The sequence below is a fragment of the Prinia subflava genome, chromosome 3 (assembly GCF_021018805.1).
Source record: "Prinia subflava isolate CZ2003 ecotype Zambia chromosome 3, Cam_Psub_1.2, whole genome shotgun sequence".
Lineage (NCBI taxonomy): Eukaryota > Metazoa > Chordata > Aves > Passeriformes > Cisticolidae > Prinia > Prinia subflava.
The window spans coordinates 99934924-99952431 of NC_086249.1; the positions used below are offsets into that span (position 1 = coordinate 99934924).

Sequence of the window (17508 nt, forward strand, 5' to 3'; positions counted from 1 at the left end):
TCCTCACCTTGCCGCTGGGAGACCGGGCTCCGTCTGCTGCACGCTGCGCTCCCCTCGCATCCCCCCTCCCTCTCTCTCTCCCTCCTCCTCCTCCTCCTCCTCCAGCCGTCGCCTCCCCTCCCTTCCCCTCCCCCCGGGCAGGCGCTGCACCGAGGGAGCCGCCGCCAGCAGCAGCAGCGGCAGCAGCGCCGCCACCGCTTTTTCCCTCAGCAAGTTTCCCCCTCCCCTGGCTGCGTTTCTCTGCTCAGGCAGGGCTCGCCCGGCCGCTCGCCCGCTCCCCCGCTTGCCCTGACTAATTGATTTGCCCCCCCTCGCCGCGCCGCCAGCCCCTCGCCTCGCCCGCTCCCCCCGGCTGGCACAGGTCGCTGCCAAGCTGCGGCGCCCCGGGGAGGGACTCCGCGCTCCCGCGCTCCCCGGCAGGCAGGAGGGGAAAGCCGCCCCCCCCGCCCCGCCGATACTCCCCTCTCTCGCTACCCAGAAGGCCAGTGGAGAACCGCAATTACCATAAAGCTCCGTTCACTCCGCTCCGCCAAGCTGTCAAAACCCCGGCGGCGGCGGCGCTGCCAGACATCGCTGCGAGCCTCCGCGGCGGGTCGCGCCGCGCTGCCACCCCCCGCCACACCGCTCGCCCCCGGCCCCTCCGCCGGGAGCCCCCGGCCTCCCCACCCCGCTCCCCCCGTGATCCCAACGGCGCCTGGAATCCCCCCCGGCGATGCAGCCCGCGCCCCCGGTCACACCCGCCGCCTCCGGGTTCCCCCCGTCGCGCAAAGGCATTCCCGCTCCCCCAGGACCTGCCCGGGGCTCGCAGCCGGCGTAACCCGCCGCGGGGGTCACACCACGAGCGGGCTCTTTCGGCCGCAGCCTCTCACACTGGCGGAGGGGGGGTGTCGCCCCCCGACCCCGGGGCCCCTCTCTGGTCCCACCCGCCGCCCCCAGCTCCGCGTGGTCCGCGGCTCGGCCGCGCTGATTGCCGCGCTTCCCCCGGCCCGCTTCTCCGAGCTCTGAATCGGGATGGGAAAAAAAGCCACTCGTTTGTCAACGTCTGCATTGCGGGGGGCGGGGGGGCCGAGGGGGACCTTATTAAAGCGCGTTTTCGCCTGATCCGGCTTTGGCAGCCCTTAACGCGCTTTTTACCCGGTGTGAGCAGTGTGGCAACCCGGGGTGGGGTCACGGCTGAAGTGCCGTTTCCCTCGCTGACATTTCTACGGCTGCTTTAAGATTTCTCGGCCGGATCGTGGAGCCCTTTAATCTCCGGGTTGGTAGTTATCGGCTGCATCTATTTACTTTGGCAAGGCAACTTTTGGCTCGGCGAGCTCGACTTGTAAATTCCAGGTTCATAACGCCCATCCTCGCTGATACTCCCAGGTTCGGTCCCGCAGGGCCCGCGGCGTGGAAGCTCCCGGGGCGGCCCCGGCCTCGGGGCCAGGCGGGCTCTTGGCCCCGCTGCTCCCCCGCACCTCCCGGCGCCTTCCCGGGGAAGCGGGAGTTCTGCCACTTCAGCGCCGACGGCGCCGCATCGAGCCCTTCTCGCCGCCGCTCCGTGTGGGAGCGACTGCCAGCCAAACGCCAGGCGATTAACGCGGACAGTTTGCCCCGGGGGGGATTTTTAATCGCCTCGTTCAGGACCCTGCGCGAAAAGGCTGCAGAGACGCTATGAGCTGCAAAAGCTTCCCTCTCCGAGGGCGCCGGAGCAGCGAGCAGGGCGGTGGGAATTCAACGCCAGAGCAGGACGGCCGGGGCTGCCTGCCTGCTCCGCGCCGCTGCTGATCTCTGAAGGTGGAAAAGCGAGAGTTCTCCAAAGTTGTCCCTACTAAAGCTACCCCCCTCCCAAATCCAGAAGCTTTTAATAGAGAAGCTACACTACGTCTGGGGGAAAAAAATAAATAAAAAGTGGGGGTCGCCCAATGCTCGAGAAAAGGACACAGAGTCCAGAGAAAAGCACACACCCCCCACGCATACACACAGGCAGCCGGGTCATGGCCAGAGCGCTGGCATTTCATGAAACTGCCATCACGGGCTTTGGAGTTTCATTGCGTCTCTTAAAAAACTTGCTCGTCTCAAAGCAGAAGTGAAATATCCCCCATGTGAAACCCGAAACGGCAGCCGCACCGCTCAGCTTCCGCGCAGGGGAGCCCTGGAAGCTGCGGGGACGGGCTGCGGTCCCACCGTGCTGGGAGCACTGCCCCGAGTAGCGGCCGGGTTTGATCCTGGCGCGGCGGGCCACGCATCTGAAAAGGCTCCCACACGTTTTTTTAATCTCCAATAACAAGCAGAAGGACACCTGGCCTATTACGCTGTAAAGCTATTTTTTATAAAGATGTTTTAGGGCTAGACATTAAAAGTTATTAGACTGAACACACGTGAGTTACAGGCACACAGCTGGAGGGGAGGCCTCTGTTGGATTTTTTTTTTCCCCTTTCCTAGGAAAACCTCATTAAAATTGCTTCTTTCGATATGAAAGCAGAACTAGCGCGTTTTCTGGCGAGGTGGCCGCAGCCGCGGCTTCCCAGCTTCATTGATCTGAGCTTTGTCTCTCCCCACAGGTCTGGATCCGCGGTGCCAGCGGCCCGCACTTGCATCACAAAAGTCGCTCGCTTCCCTTGCTCCTAGCTGCGAAGCCCGGATCACAAGTGTGTGCCTACAGCGTAGGGCTGGATGCTTGGGGCAGGGGTGGTTCGCTTTTTGTTTTTCACTAATGACTTAAAGTTATCTCGGGGTAAACTTGCTCCGCTTTTATTTTTAACCGTAAACTTTCTTTGTGAACGCAGCTTCCTTCGTGGCGGGGAGGAACAGACCCGCGCTTGTTCGCCTCTGTGCCTTTTTTGTTCGCTGGATCCCCGAGCTTTGCAGCGGGAGGCTGGCGGCTCCCGGAGAAGACATTGGGGCTTCAGTTCGCTCCTCCCGCGGCCTGCCCCGGCCGCCTGCGCGCCCCGCCGCCTTCCCCAGCGCGGGTCCGCCGGGCTCCGCTGCGCTAACCCCGGAAAATTCAAAGCATGCTCTTGCCTTGCGGATTACCGGGCGGCCTCCCCCCATCCCACACGGCCCGGAGGGAGCTGACCCCCGGGTCAGGTCGCTGCACACTGCTCTCTCCCCGGGAGGGAAGGGGGGCTCGGCGCTGGCGCTGCTGTTGCGACCGCCGAGGAGCCGGGGCGAGGATGCGCTCGCAAAAACGGCTGCTCCGATAATGCTAAGTACTTAACCTCCTCGTAAAGACAAATCCATTGTTAATGGCAGAATAGGCTTCTCGCAGGAGGCGTCCAAGTGGGATGGCTTTATGCCGGCTCTCATTTACCTCCAGCGCCGCCTCTAATTGGAAGCTTCCCCGCGCCCCGGCCCGCGCACCTCGGAAAGTTGGGGGTGAAAGCGCAGGAGCGGCGAGGCCGGGCCCTGGCCCCTCCACGGCCCGCTCCCCTGCTCACCAAACGGCAACCGGAGTCCTTCGGGCACGGGAAATGAGATAGAGGGGAGATGGGCGCTGCGAAAGTGAAATGAATTAATGCGAGAGAGGTGCTCAGACAGCCTGGTGATGAGTGCTAGGAAAAGCCTATAAATAACAGATCACTGTCCTGAGCTCTGAATTGCCCTGCTTGAGTGTGTCTTAAATCAGACCTTTATCATTGGTTATTGTAAGGCTGTTTTTAATGGAAGTGTAGAAATCTGAATAACAAAACAAGACAAGCCTCAATTGGCGTTATACAGGGTCTGCAGCGCTTTCAGACCTGACACGGCGTCGGCACATTGTTACACCGCCATGCAAACTCCCCGTGCAATCAAAGGGGTTTTGCATAGCAGAAGTACCATAATTTTACTTCGTAGTTCAGGGCTACTCCGTTGACAGGAGATCCATAATTTTCTTTCCGTCTCCTCAGGAGAGCCCAAAACGCGCTCGGTTCACGGACTAAGCGCCGCTATCTTTCTTACAAAGGCGAATGCCAAATCGCTCATGTTGCGTTTGCTTTGCTCCGCACCCCTTCCCTGCTCCACCAAACAGCGGAGGTGCCTGCGGCCCTGCGGTGGCCGCTCGCTGCCCGGAGCGGACAGCCCGGCAGGGACAGCCCGGCAGGGACAGCCCGTCAAGGACAGGCAGACAAACACTCGCACTGCCGGCCTGCCCCCAGCCGGGGAGCTCGGCCCGCCGCGCCGCGGCCGGGGAAGCGCTCGCCGGGCCCGGGCAGAGCTCAGAGCTCGCAGCGCCAAGCTCACCGCGCTTCGATGCGCGGCGCGGGCCCCGGCCCGGGGAAGGGGGGCGGCAGCCCAGCTGCAGGAGGAGGGCAGGCCGGCTGCGAGCTGCCCCCTCCACCTCTCCCACTTGCATACCACGGCCATTTTGTGTGCTTGCGGCGCGCCCGTGTGTGTGTCCCCCGCCCCGTCCCCCGGGGCCGCTGTGGGCGCTGCCCCGGGCGCAGGGGCCGGACCGCGCCAGCGGTGGGGCCGAGGGGCAGGCGGAGGTGAAAGGCGGGCGGACCCGGCCGCTCCTGAGAGCCGAGAGATGCAGCCGCTAGGCAAGGCCCTGCAGGGGAGGGGGCGTGCGCCGCACAAGTCTGGAGAGGAGTAAAAATAGCGCCGGCGAGGTTGTCGCTCTCGTCGCCTCCCCCCAGCCCAGCGGGGGGCAGCGGTGGGGCTCGGCGGGAGGGCGGCGTGGAGGGCTCCGGGGACGGACAGGAATGGGAGCAAACAAAACCCCGGCCCGGCGGAAAGCGACGCGGGCGAGGCTCAGGCTTCGCCTTTGAAGGCGATGCGCGGGAGCTGGAGGCTACAACCCCTTTTCCCGGTGGGGTCCCCGGGCCCCGGCAGGCGCGGACTGCGGCCCGTCCCCGTCTCTCGGCGGCCTGGAGAGGAGCGGCAGCGAGCGGTGACTTGGCGGAGGAACAGAAGCCACCATGCTCCCGAGTTTAAACATAATACGGCGGCCGGGGGAACCGCCATGGTTTGAAGGTGTGTTTGTGCAGACTACAGCTTGTATGTTAATAATTGGATACAGTCGATGAATCACCTCCGTCCTCCTTCTGGTTTTGTTTTTGTGTTGTGTTTTGTTTCGAAGGGGGTGGGGAGAGAAAGCGAGGAGACGGTGGCTCGGCGCTGAATACCAATTCTGAGCCCGGGTTCATAAACACTGGGGTTATTCACTCCGCCCCAGAGGTGACAGCGGAGGCCTCCGCCGCCCTCTGCGCCCGCGCCCCGCGGCGCGGCCCCCGGGCTCGCCAGCGTGCCGAGCGGGATTTGCGCCCCGGCTGGAAGCCCGGCAGCGGCGGGTGGCTCGTCGGGGTGCATACATATGAAATGAGAGCCTGCAACATCAAAGCAGCAGCAGAGCGAGGGCAGGGAGGGGCTCTCGGTGCCTACACGCGTGTACCTTTTCCAGAGAAAAGCCCCTAATTTTTAAAATCGGACACCACCAACCCCCCCCCCCCCCGCCCCTGCACTCGCATGGCAGACACGCGGAGAGATTCTTTAGTCCTGTACTTAACACTTCACAGTGTTTTTAGCAATTAAGGCGAGAGGGGGGTGGGTATAAAGATAAGCCACTTTTTCGCCCTGCAAGTGTGAAAGATAAGATAACAGTAAGCTGGGGCAAAACGTCTGCTTACAACCTCCCCCCAGCGATTCTGATCGGTCACCTCTTATCTCAGAAAATGTTCATTTCGAAAGCAGCTTCAAAAATCCAAGGGAAAATAAAAGTATTTTCCGTTCAGAAGTGCCATTTAAAACCCCGTCCTCACTTCATCTCTCTACATCGTGGTTCCCCCGCGCCCCCCCGCTCCGCCATCAGGGTACCCAAACAAGGGCAGCAGCCGCTTCACAGAGCGCCTCTCGGAAGCCAAATCACGCAGGTAATCAGAGGACCGAAACCTGTCAGGCGCCGAGATTAGCGGCTCCCCGCCGCTCCCCGGCAGTGCCCGCTCCCCGTCGCAGGCGGGGGGGACCCGGCCCCTCGCTGCCCCCGGAGTGGGCAGAGCCCCGCTCTAGGGAAAGCCCCGCGCCGGCCCCACAGGCTGCGGAGGGCGAGGCAAAGCCAGAGCCAGGCTGCCTTTCCCAGTTCGTTTCGCTGCAGCACCCCCGACGGCGACACTCCTCCACCCCGGCCTGTCCCCATCCGAGCTGCAGGATCCGCTGTGGGCGGCCGTGCTCGGTTCTGATGCTGAGCCTCTCGGCCGCCCCCGAGCCCCGCTGCCCGGCAGGCACGGGCGGAGGCCGGGTGCGGGCACAGTGCCCGGTGCACTCGGCGGTGGCCCTGCCCTCTGCGGCACCGGGCAAGGCCCCGCCGCGCCCGCCCCGCGGCCCGCGGGCAGGATGCGGGCGCTGTTCCGGCGCGCCTGCCACGGCCACGGCCGGGGTTACGCGCTTCTTCCCGGTCCCCGGGGCCTCCCTGTGGGCCCGGAGTTTCCCCCTCCCATTCTCGAGCCGTCGCCACCCGCGATAAACCGAGTAGAAAAGGCTTCCCGACACCTTCCCGAGGGCAAGGCGCGGCAGCGCCGTGTCCTCGCTGGCCTGGGAAACCTCCACACGGGCCTCCACGCGAGGCAGCAGAGTGTGTGTGGCGTGCGTCCCCTTGTCCCCCGGCAAAGACACATCGAGGGCACCGCACGGGAGATGCGATAGCAGCGACCCCGCGCTGCCCCAACGTGCTCAGGGCCAGGGCCGGAGCGGAGCCGGGGTGGCTCGGCGGGGAGCCAAGACGGTGGGGGGGCTTCCCATGCCTCGCCACAGCCCCCATCTCCTCCTGCTGCAGTTCTCAGAAACCCGTCGGTGCCGTGCTCTCGAAGTGAGTGGGTCAGCTGCTGATGACAAGGGGAAAAAAGAAGAGAGCGAGCGAGCGAAAAAAAAAACCTCCCTCCCAAACCCCAGCCTGGCGCGATTACTCATCCCCAGAGTTCCCCTAAGTCACAGAAACTTGGCGAAGTCCCAAGGCCGAGCCGTTAACACGGTCTGAGGCTCCCCGGGCACCTTCCGCCGCTGGGCCGGGGCCGAGGGGGCCGGGGCCGAGGGGGCCGGAGGCCAAGGCCATCGGGGAATGCGCGTCCCCATCCTCGGCGCTGTTCGCGCTCGAGTTATTGTGGAGCGTTTTATCTTCACAGTCACATCGGCAGCTAACGAAGCTCGGCGGCTGCAGCCCACACGACTTTGGTTCTCTGCATTTATCCTTCAATAAAAGCCGATTCCTTTATTAGAAACAGGAGACGTGTCTCCTACCGCCCCTATCAAATCCCAACTGGCAAGGCGCAGCCGACACCTCCCCCTCAGCCCCCCCTGCCCGAGAGGGGCAGGCGGCACCACCCCGTGGCCTGCGTCCCCCTCCCGCCGGACCCCCCACCGCGAGCATCCCGCACTTCCCCGCTCCGGCCCCCCACCAACAGGGGCTGCCCTCGTCCCCTTCCACCGGGGCGGCCGCCGCCCCCTCTCCGCGATCCCTCCCGGGCAGGAGCAGCCGAGGCCAGGCGGCCCCTCCCGCCCCAAACAGCCCGCGCCGGCACGGGCAGCCGCCTCCCCTCCCCTGCCAAATCAATCGCCCCCACCAGGCGCACCCACACGACTTTCGTTCCCCTGCATTTATCGTTCAATAAAAGTCGTTTCCTTTATTAGAAACAGAGGAGACGCTTCTCCCACCACCCTCACCTCGTGCCCCTTCCGCGGGCGCAGCCGGCGGCCCCCCTACCACGTCGCCCCCCGCCGAGCGCGGACCGCCCCACTCCCCCCCCGCTCCCACCACCGCCGCCCCCTAAAAATAACAATAACAGTAATAACAATAATAACAGCCGCCGTCCCCAGCAGTCGCGGCAGTCGGCACCCCCTCCACCGAGCTCAGCCCCCCTCCCCTTCCCTCTCAAATCCCCCATCGCTAGGCGCAGCCAACCGCCCCCCTCCCGCCCGCCTTTCCCCAGGCGCAGCCAACGACCCATCAAATCCCCTGGCCAGGCACGGCTCGGCCCCCGCCCGCCTCGAGAGCCCCCCCCGGGCACCCAGCAGGTCTGCGCGGCGGATGCTTATGTGGGACTCCGACCGGAGCTGCCGCTCCACCGCTACCGGGCGGGGAACGTCTCCCCGGGCGCCGCCGGGAGAGCCGGTGCTCGGAGGATGCCAGCCCGCTTTGCCGTGCCGTGCCCCGCCGCGCTGTGCCGTGCCCCTCCTCCGCGGCGCGGAGCGCCCGGCGGAAATCTCCCCGCTGAGGAGGGGCCGGGAGGGAGCGCACTCTGTATCGCATTAAATTAATCGCTCGGCTCCGGAGGAGGCAGGTGATTCTGCCAAACACAATGAGGGGTTTGAGCGCTGCGGAATAAAGCGCTGTTCATGGGGCCGTGGGCGGCGGTGCCCGGCTCCACCGCGGGATCGCCGGCTCCCGGGCGATCTCGGCGCTGCTCCCCGCCGCCGGCCCCAGCGCGGGGAGCTCCGGCTCGGCGCACCCCACCCTCGCCCTGGGGATGGATAAAGGGAGAACGCGGGGGGGAACCGAGCAGCCGCCCTGGCAGCGGGGGAGCAGCAGCCCCTGGGGACAGACACGGAGGGTAGAAGAGGCTGTAGCCAGCCCTCCCCACGCCCCCCCCCTTCAAGCCCCGCTGTGCGTCCCATCGGGGGCGGCCCTTTGAGATGGGAGGGGGGGCGAGAATCAGCCTCCCGAGAGGAAGCAGGGGCCGAGTGACGGGGAGCGCGCAGCTCGCTGTGCAGCGCGCCAGGGAGCGCGGGGCCTCTGGGCGGCTCCGGGCGGACGGTGCGGGGCGGGCGGCGCTGCCAGGGTTCAGGCGGTGGCAGGCGTTGTTTTCCTCGGAGAGCGGAGGAGGAAATCTCCGGGTTTTTAATGAGGGGGTGCAGAAGGGCTGAGCGCTGGGATTACACGGCGCTGAGACAGAGCTGCGGGCTGTGTGTGCGCGCAGGGCTGGTAGTCTCCGCCCGTCTGCCTGCTAATCGCACGTTTTCCGCTGTTAAAAAGAAACCGAGACACTGTGGCCGAGCCCAGCGCTGTCTCTGTGACTGTGACATGAAAAGATGGCGCTCTCTCCCCTCCCCCAGCCTCCCTCTCGGTTTACACTTCCTCCCCAACAGCTTTTGCCTTCCAGTTTTTTAAAGCCCTCTTTGCTCCTTCCTTCCCCCCCTCTCCCCCGGCCGGATACCACCAGCTTCCCAGCCGGTCGGTGGGTCCCTCTGTTGCGACGATTTTTTCCCCCCCCTTTTTCCTTTACCTCGCTATTTTCGCCTCTCCCTTTTCTCGGAAACCTCGATCTCTTTATGTCTCGCTCTTTTGTGAACTTCAGCGGCAGTTTGCAGGAGGCGGAGGGAAGGGGGGGAAGGAAAAGCGGGGAGGGGGTTGCCCCGTCGCTTCTGCCCCCCATCCATGTCCTCCCTCTCCCCAGGGGCAGCGGGGCCAGGAAAGTGAGCCGGATCTAGGTGTGTGGGTGTCGGGGCGGGCAGCAGGGAGCCTCAGGGAGGTGCCTGCCCGCGCCGGCGACCTGGGCGCGCTGCGGTTGCCCTGGTGGCCGCGGGAGCACTGGCCCGGGGGGAGCCGCGCTGGGGCGATGCCGCGGGAGGCATCGCCGTCTGAGGAGCTGACCCGTCTAGGAACCTGCGAGCACCAAGGTGGTCCCGGCTCCCACAGAGGGTCCCCAGAACTGTCCGCGGCCCCGCTCCGAGGCAGGAGGGCTACTCCGCCGCCTTCCACATCACTTCTTGCGTTCATCACCAGAACGCTCTAAGTGCTAAGGTTTTTTTTTTTTCCCTTTTTTTTTTTTTCCTAAGCCTGCAAATTAAATTCAGCGCCGCTCTCCTATTTTAGTGTCTGTTATGTTAATTGCACTTAGCGCTGGGGCGCTGCTCGCCAGGGATGTATGAAGGCCTTGGAGATTAACCGCAGGCTCTTTCTCGGAGTTTTCTGAGGCAGCAGCAAGTTCCGAGGGGCTAACAGGGAGTCTTCAAGATCCCATGTGCTTTCGGGGCGTGCCGCTGCTGGCCGGCACCTCTAAACTCGGGGCCAGCGACTCTCGGCTGACAGGTCAGGCTGCCAGCAGGTCCCTGTGCACCCGCAGATCTATTTGCGTAAGAATTTGCATTGCGGGACGACAGGTATTTTTCCTCCCTGTGGATGGTAAAAATGCAAAATTAGCGTGACTGTTTCTAGGCAGAGAAGCCACGAGTACGTGATCTCGCTGAACCTGTCGGTTGTGCTCTCTGGAGCAGCAGGGAAACCGGACACCTTTATCAGTGACCCCCGGAGCCGTTCTCCCGGGCGTTCGCTGTGTTTATCGCCACCTAACCCTGGGCAGCCCGCGAGTGCCGTGTCACGGCCCCCTGCCCCGCCCGGGGATGTCCGTGCGGCTGGCGGTGCCCCGCGGTGTCACCCCGCCTCTCCGGGAAGGAGCAGGCGTGTATGGCCTCCCCAGGCATGTCCCTTCTCCGGCGTCTACTTCATCTATTCGTTATCAGGGGACAGCGTGTGGAGTGACTGAGCCTAATAAGTTGTCCACTTGTTCATTTCAGGAGCATTGATTTCTGGTTCCAAGGCACTCTGTTCTAGCTCTGGCTACAGCTGCGGGGCATTCGCAGCTGGTCTTTCGCCTAGACAAATATCAGCGAGAATGTGAGCGTTATTAGCCACATAAATAAATCATTAACGTGCACACAAATGTTATTTTAGCATAACTTCCAGGGAGAAAATATCCTGGCGGGGTAAGGCGGCCAGGCGTGCTACGTCGGACCGGCCTCGTCGCGGGCTGCCCGGCAGCGGCGGGCGGGGGTCGGCGCCCCCCGGCACGGAGAGGCACGGTTCCCCGGCTCCCGATTGAACATTAACAGGGCCGGCCGGCGCGGCACGGCCGCAGGGCCTCGCTTCGCAGACCTTTGTCTGCTCTCCCGAGGCCGGGCGGGGACGCCGGGCGCTTTACTGCCCAAACGCGACGGCACTAATGAGATTACCGGCCGGCTGGCCGCGGCTGGGGCTGGGGAGCGCCGAGGCGGCGGGCAGAGCCCCGGCCCGGCCGCTGCGCCCCGTTCCAGGGCAGGAACGGCGCTGGCCTCGGGCCTCCCGCAAAGGGCCGCCGGCTCCCCCCGTGCCCCGGCGGCGGCGAGCGGGGAGCGGCAGCCGCCGCCGCCCGGGCCGCGCTCGCCCTACCCCGCGGAATCCCGCGGGTGCCAGTAAAGCCCTGCCTGGGAGCCCTGCCAAGGCGGTCTCGCTTTGATATTCCGCGCCACGGCCGCTCCTCCGCTTGCTCCTAATCACGCAAATGCGAGCTTGCCCCGGCACTCTCCATAATAAACACTGAGCGCGTTTCGCCGGGCGCCCTAAGTAAATACTGTATGGGAGAAGCGGGGCTGCGCTGGGAGGCTGAAATCTTCCACTTTTTTTGCACTTAGCAACAGACTGAGGCGTCGTGCGCGCCCTCCCCGAGCCAGGCTCGGTGTGATTTACTTTCTGGTTGCAATGCAGATATTCACTTGTCAGTTCAAGGGCAGGACAGAAACTGTGCAAGCGGAGTCTTGTGAACGGAAATCTCCCATTTACGAGGTTCTGCTCCAGCACCAAAAGCCACCCTCCAGCACCTTTGTTCTGCATGCAGCTGCTCTTACACACACACCCCTCCGCCCTCCACCCAGCCACATCACCATCCAACCCTTCTTCCCGCGTCTCACTCAGATGGATTCTCAGTTTTTTTCCCGACTGACCCTGGGAGAGGCGGCGGGGGGGAGCAAGGGGGAGGGAGCCCGGGAGAGGTTGATGATGAATGACAAGGCAAATGATAAGAGCCGAAGCGACAGCGAAAGCAAACAGAAGTGGTCTCGCGCAGGGCCCAGAACCGTCCGCGGCCACGGGAGTTGTGCCTGTGCCATGAAGGCAGGGTTGTCCTCCGCAGGCAGCCCGGCTTCTCCGGGGCGAGATAAACACATTTCGGTCACGTGGCGAGCCTATACGGTGCCATGCTCCTATTTGCCTTCCCCGCTCGCTTTTCGCTTTTCACAATAACATGCCATCCGCCAGCCAGCTCCGAGGCTAACCTCACCTTCCTGGCGCCCGGCCAGCCCGCCCGGGCCCGGCTGTGGAGGGAGAAGCCGCGACTCCCGTGGGGAGGTTGCATCCCGGCCTGGGGCTGGCAGCAGCCCAAGCCAGAGCCGTGGAAGCGTCCGGCTGCATCCCGGTTTGGGGCTGGAATGGGAGCTGGCTGCACGGGGGGGAGCAGGGTCCAGGACTGGCCACATCCCCGGGACAGGGCTCAGGAGGAGCGCGGTGTCCCCGCAGGGTGGAGTTTCTCCCGGGCACCGCAGGTGCGGAGCGTACGCGGGTGGTGCTGACTTCAGGGCGGGGGGATCCCCCGCATCTCCGTCAGGATCGTCCGAGCGCAGAATGGGCTCCGAAGAGAGGAGGCGGGAACGGGGCACCCGCGGCGAGACGCCAGCAGCTCTGCTGTTTTAAAATGGCTGAAAAGGGTGTCCCCGGGCATCCCCTTCCCGGTAGCAGCAGCGGCGAACCCCGTCGCCCCGAGCACTGCGGGCGGCGGCGGCAGCCCCGGTTGGTTACGGGAACAATGAGGCACCGCGGGCGCGCCCGGTGCCTCCCGCGGCCGGGGCCGCCCGGGGACAGCGCCGCGGGGCCGGGGTGCAGGCGGCGGGGGCGGCGCTCGGGGGGAGCGGGAGGCCGGAGCGGGCCAAGCCCCCCCCACCTCGCGGAACGAGCGTGCCGTTTAATCCCTTTATCCCCGCTCGCTGGTGGCAGTGCGAGCCTCCGGGCCGGGAGCCACCCGCCAGCCGCCGGGAGGGCAGCGTGCTGGCTCGGCGCTGCAGATGTCGCCGGGAGGGAGCGGGGAGCCCATCCCCAGCGGCAGCACCTCCGTAAGGGCAGCGGCCCCCGGGGGCCCGGGCACCGCCTGGCCGCGCCCCGGGGGTTCGCACCCTTCACAGCCCCCGAGGGCTTTCTGCCGTCGGGCACCGCAGCCGTGCCCCAGCACCGCGCTCGGGCCCCGGCCACCTCCGTATCTCGTTCCCGGGGCAGGCCTCTCCTCTGGCCCCTCGGGAGCACGGTCTGAAACCTCCCCCCTGTCCGGAGCTTGCCGAGCCCCCGGGCGAGGGAAGAGCAGCCCCGGTGAGGTGCCCAGGTTGCAGCCCGTGCTCTGAAATCTGGCAATTATGCAAATACGCAGGACGCTCTCCCCTGTTGAAGTGAAGGAACCTCAGATTAAACCGGTTGTGTTAAAACGTTACTTAGTAGTTATACCTCTAAATGTATTAAACTGTCAGTGTAAGAGTTGTAACTTTAAGTCTGTGTTAATTTGTGAATGTAATAGTCAGAGTTCAGAGCCTATGTTAAGATAGTAACATTTCCAAGTTGTAACTCCCAGTTTGTAACTCCAGTGATTTACGTGCATTAAGAACTGTGTTAAACTGTTTTGCAGCATTGTATCCCTGACCCCTGTAGTCCAATCGTCCCTTCCTGCGCTGCCTCCGCTGCTCCCCAACCCCGAAGGCCTCGAAGGCCTCGTCGTTTCCACTCCACCTTCACTGCTGACACTCCGTCACCATAGTCACAGACTCCACCTTCGCTGCTGCCACTCCATCACAGACCCCGCCTTTACTGCTGTCATTCTGTCTTCATGGCTACCCTTCACAGCCTGTCATGCAGCTGCCAGCTCCACCCTTAATGTAAAGACCTCACAGCTCCCAGGGGACACTGCTCTACCCAGAAGCCCAGTAGAGGGGAATAAACCTCCTGGGCAGCTAACCAGAGCAAAATAAGAACCTGCGAGGAGCACCACCGAGCTGAGCAAACTACCTAGCTGCCGACGAGAGTCGCTTCCTGCCTCGCCCTCACTTGCAACGCACTGGAAGACCAAGACACCCCTAGACTAAACCAGCCATAATAAGCTTCTTCGCGCTTTCGCGAGGACAGGAGCCCCCGACCTCACAGCAGCAGTGATCGGTAGCAGCGGGTTCGACGGATCCTCTTCCGCGGCGCAGACTCCGAGGGAGCAGCAGCAGCAGCAGCAGCAGCAGCGGCGGCGTGCGCAGACCCGAGCATCCTTTCCTCTAATCCTTAAATGAAGGGCCTCAAGAAAAGAGCAGAAGGTCTCCTGGCCCTTATTTCCAACGCTTTATCCCCGCTCGCTGGTGGCAGTGCGAGCCTCCGGGCCGGGAGCCACCCGCCAGCCGCCGGGGAGGCAGCGTGCTGGCTCGGCGCTGCAGATGTCGCCGGGAGGGAGCGGGGAGCCCATCCCCAGCGGCAGCACCTCCGTAAGGGCAGCGGCCCCCGGGGGCCCGGGCACCGCCTGGCCGCGCCCCGGGGGTTCGCACCCTTCACAGCCCCCGAGGGCTTTCTGCCGTCGGGCACCGCAGCCGTGCCCCAGCACCGCGTTCGGGCCCCGGCCACCTCCGTATCTCGTTCCCGGGGCAGGCCTCTCCTCTGGCTCCGCGGGAGCACGGTCTGAAACCTCCCCCCTGTCCGGAGCTCGCCGAGCCCCCGGGCGAGCGAAGAGCAGCCCCGGTGAGGTGCCCAGGTTGCAGCCCGTGCTCTGAAATCTGGCAATGATGCAAATACGCAGGACGCTCTCCCCTGTGATCTGAACTTCCTCGGAATGATCCCTTCTCACTACGGGGCACGAAAATGCCTTTCGGACGTGTAAAGTGAGCTACAGAGCTCCTTTCATTCCCTTTTGTTACCAGCATCAGGCTCGTCCCTCCAGCCCCGCATTCCCCAAAGCGCCGGGAAAGAGGACGGAAAGGGGCTCCCGGGGAGGCGGCGGGACGTGGGAGCAGCCCGGGCCGCCGGTTGTCATGGCGAGGCCAAGCGTCTTCCCAAGTTATGTGCGACTAATGGGTTTGTGCCCCTCTCGGCTCCGGCTTCACCTTTCCCCCCGCTGCTCGGCTCCCCGCCGACCTCCCCGCCCGCGCCCCGGGAGGCAGCGGCGGCCCCCGCCCCGGCCGGGCCCCGGAGCCGCGTCCCTGTGGCTCAGCGCCCGCGTTCCGAGCTCCGCGGGGCCCGGCAGAGCGGGCAGAGGGGGCGGCTGGGGGCTCCCGTCGGCGGGATTGCGGTCATCGAGCGACTTAAAACTCCATCTTCTGCGGCGCTCCTCACCAGCCCTTGTTTCAGTTTTGATAACTGAGGCTAACGAGGCACTGAGTGTATCAGAGGTTTAGAATGTCTACACAACCGTGGATATGATTTTCGAGACTCCCAAGAGCCATTGCTGGGATTTTCTGTTATCTTATTTTCTCTATTCTCTCTCTCTTTCTTTTTTTGTCTTTTTTTCCCTTTGAAGGGATATTAAGAAAGTTTATGCTGTCTTGAAAACTACTCCTCTGTAAGAAAAACATTCTGACCATTTGCTGGAGGCCATTTTATGAAACCTCAAGGAGGTTAATAGCTTGCATAATTTCAGGAATACCAGATCTCTCCTTAATGCCTTCTTCTCATTCTCTGCCATTTACTCAGAAAAACCAGGAGCTCTGTAGGCCAAGCGCTCCTGTGACAGACAATGGATTCCTACCTATCTGAAGGGCCTGCACCAGAAAACAGATGGATTTCTTCCCTGCTCTGCTTATACCCGGTGCTGAGAGAAAACCTGCGGTGTATCTGTGAGACTAAGGGATGCACATGAAAGAGGACACAGCGCGAGGGGCCCACCCTAAGTATGGAGGTTGCGTTTTTCATTTTGCTGGAATTTGCTATTTCATCTAGAGAAACGCTGGTAGATGTGGCATGAATGAAATTTTGCTGCTGCAAAACAAAGCTGAGCAAACGGGAGAAGGAGAATTATTTGAACTGTTTCTAAAATGTTGTCATGTTTGTTAACAGCTGCTTAACTCCAAGCCTAACAAGCTCTTGGAAAATAAGTTTATTAATAATAAAAAAGAAAAAGGCAATGCCCCTGCTTGCTTACAATTAAATGATGACAGCTTATAATGCATTCCTTTGAGACCTCCAGTAATATCAGGGCTCAGGGGACTGGAAATACCTAATTCATAGATTTTTTAAACCAAGAACGGACTGTTATGATCAGCTGGTCTGACCTGCCACATATCATGGGCCAGTGAATTTCAGCCAGACATTCTTGTATCAGACCCATAAATTCTGCCTGAGCTTTTAACCTGGCATCCAAGCTTGCTCTGAAGACTTTTAAGTAACAGGAAAAACCACTGCTTGCCTCAGTTGTTCCAGTGGTTATATCCTCTCACTGTTAAAAAAAAAGTACCTATTTCTGCTCAGAATTCATGGAGCTTCATTTTCCAACGTAGGATCTCATTATGCCTTTGTCTGCCACATTAAAGAGATCTTGACTATCAGAAATCTCCCCATAGAGACACTTAGGGCACTTAAAGACTATGATCAAACCAAGTCATAGCCTCCTCTTGGATAAATTAATAGACGGGATTTCTTTAGTCTTTTGCAATAAGATGCGATTCCCAGACCTTGAATCACTCTTCTAGCTCTCTTCTGATCCCATATTAATTTGCCAATGCACTTTTAACATGCAAACACCACAACAGGGCTGGACACAGTATTGCAGCAACAGCCTCGTTCATGTTGGAAGCACTAATGGCATCATTAAGTTCACTTGTTTAAAACCCTATGCAGATTACTTTTACAGATAGCCTTAGCAATACTGACTTTATTAAAACCCCATTTAAAAAGTCACCTGTCTTCATGCAGACTAGTGTTGTTCATCAAAATCACAGTGCTGAGCATCGCTTAACCAAAGTGCAGAGCTCGCTTAGTTTTTCTGGCTGGGGCTTTTTCGGTGCTGCACCCTTTGGTAGGGCTTCAAATTTTTTTTTCTTTTGTCTGTAAGAAGCAACTACTGCATATTCTCACAGTGGCACTAGCCCTGGGTGTACAGCAACAGAGAAGCATGGACAGAGCTTCACTGCACCATCCCCTCTTTTCCCTGTTCCTCTCTTGCTCTACCAAAGCCCTCATTAAATTCCTCCAAGACTCAGGGTAGCTCAGTCCTTTCAATGCCCCAGTGATGGGGCTCAGTTGTGGGACACTCCTCCCCAGACAGCTCACAGAGACATTCCATGGGGGCTTTTCCAGCCGTGTCAAAGGGTCTGCTTTGACCCCTCAGCCCACTGCCCATCCAGCTTCTCATGAACACCTGCTCCAAAAAATGGACATTAAGGATGGTAGGGCTGTGAGTGATGTCACATCGGGTGCTGCAAGCCTGGGCTCTGTTCTGTGTGAGAGGTGGCCTGAGTTGAAGCCAAAATGCCCTGGATTATCTGGGTGAGACAGGCTCTTAAAATCCCCAAAAGTAGCTGGGAGTGCATTGTGCTGGGCTTTGTACAGCAAGGATGAAATAATTTGACCCTACAATCTCTTTTCATATTATTTGTATCCTCAAAAGCAGAAAATCACATAGGATAGACAGATTCTAGGAAATGGCTGAGCCTCAGCTTCATACACAATCTCTGTGCTTCCTAGCAGGAATCACACCTGAGGAACACTCCTTTATTTATTTTCCTCCCAAATTATAGGTCTTTTTTCATGGTTCTGGTTGGAGATTCAGGTTAGTCATGGTCACACCTCAGACCAAAGGTGCT

At 61.5% G+C, this 17508-nt stretch overlaps 1 protein-coding gene and 1 long non-coding RNA gene across 3 annotated transcripts in view; one reads left to right on the top strand and one right to left on the bottom strand.

The window, feature by feature from the left end:
* The window catches only part of BCOR (BCL6 corepressor), an 82646-nt gene that overhangs the window by 57892 nt on the left and 7246 nt on the right, over nucleotides 1–17508 (bottom strand). Inside the window, exon 1 of one of the 2 annotated variants that reach the window (XM_063393021.1) lies at nucleotides 8–73. The exons of the other annotated variant lie outside the window; for it this stretch is intronic. The gene's annotated coding sequence lies outside the window, so the exon portion shown is untranslated. Of the gene's footprint in view, nucleotides 1–7; nucleotides 74–17508 lie in introns of those variants that run through there. 2 annotated transcript variants of the gene reach the window in all.
* On the top strand, nucleotides 8919–13951 carry LOC134548339 (uncharacterized). Its single transcript, XR_010079754.1, has 3 exons — nucleotides 8919–9125; nucleotides 10106–12243; nucleotides 13368–13951. It is a non-coding gene; the product is annotated as an uncharacterized LOC134548339 (long non-coding RNA).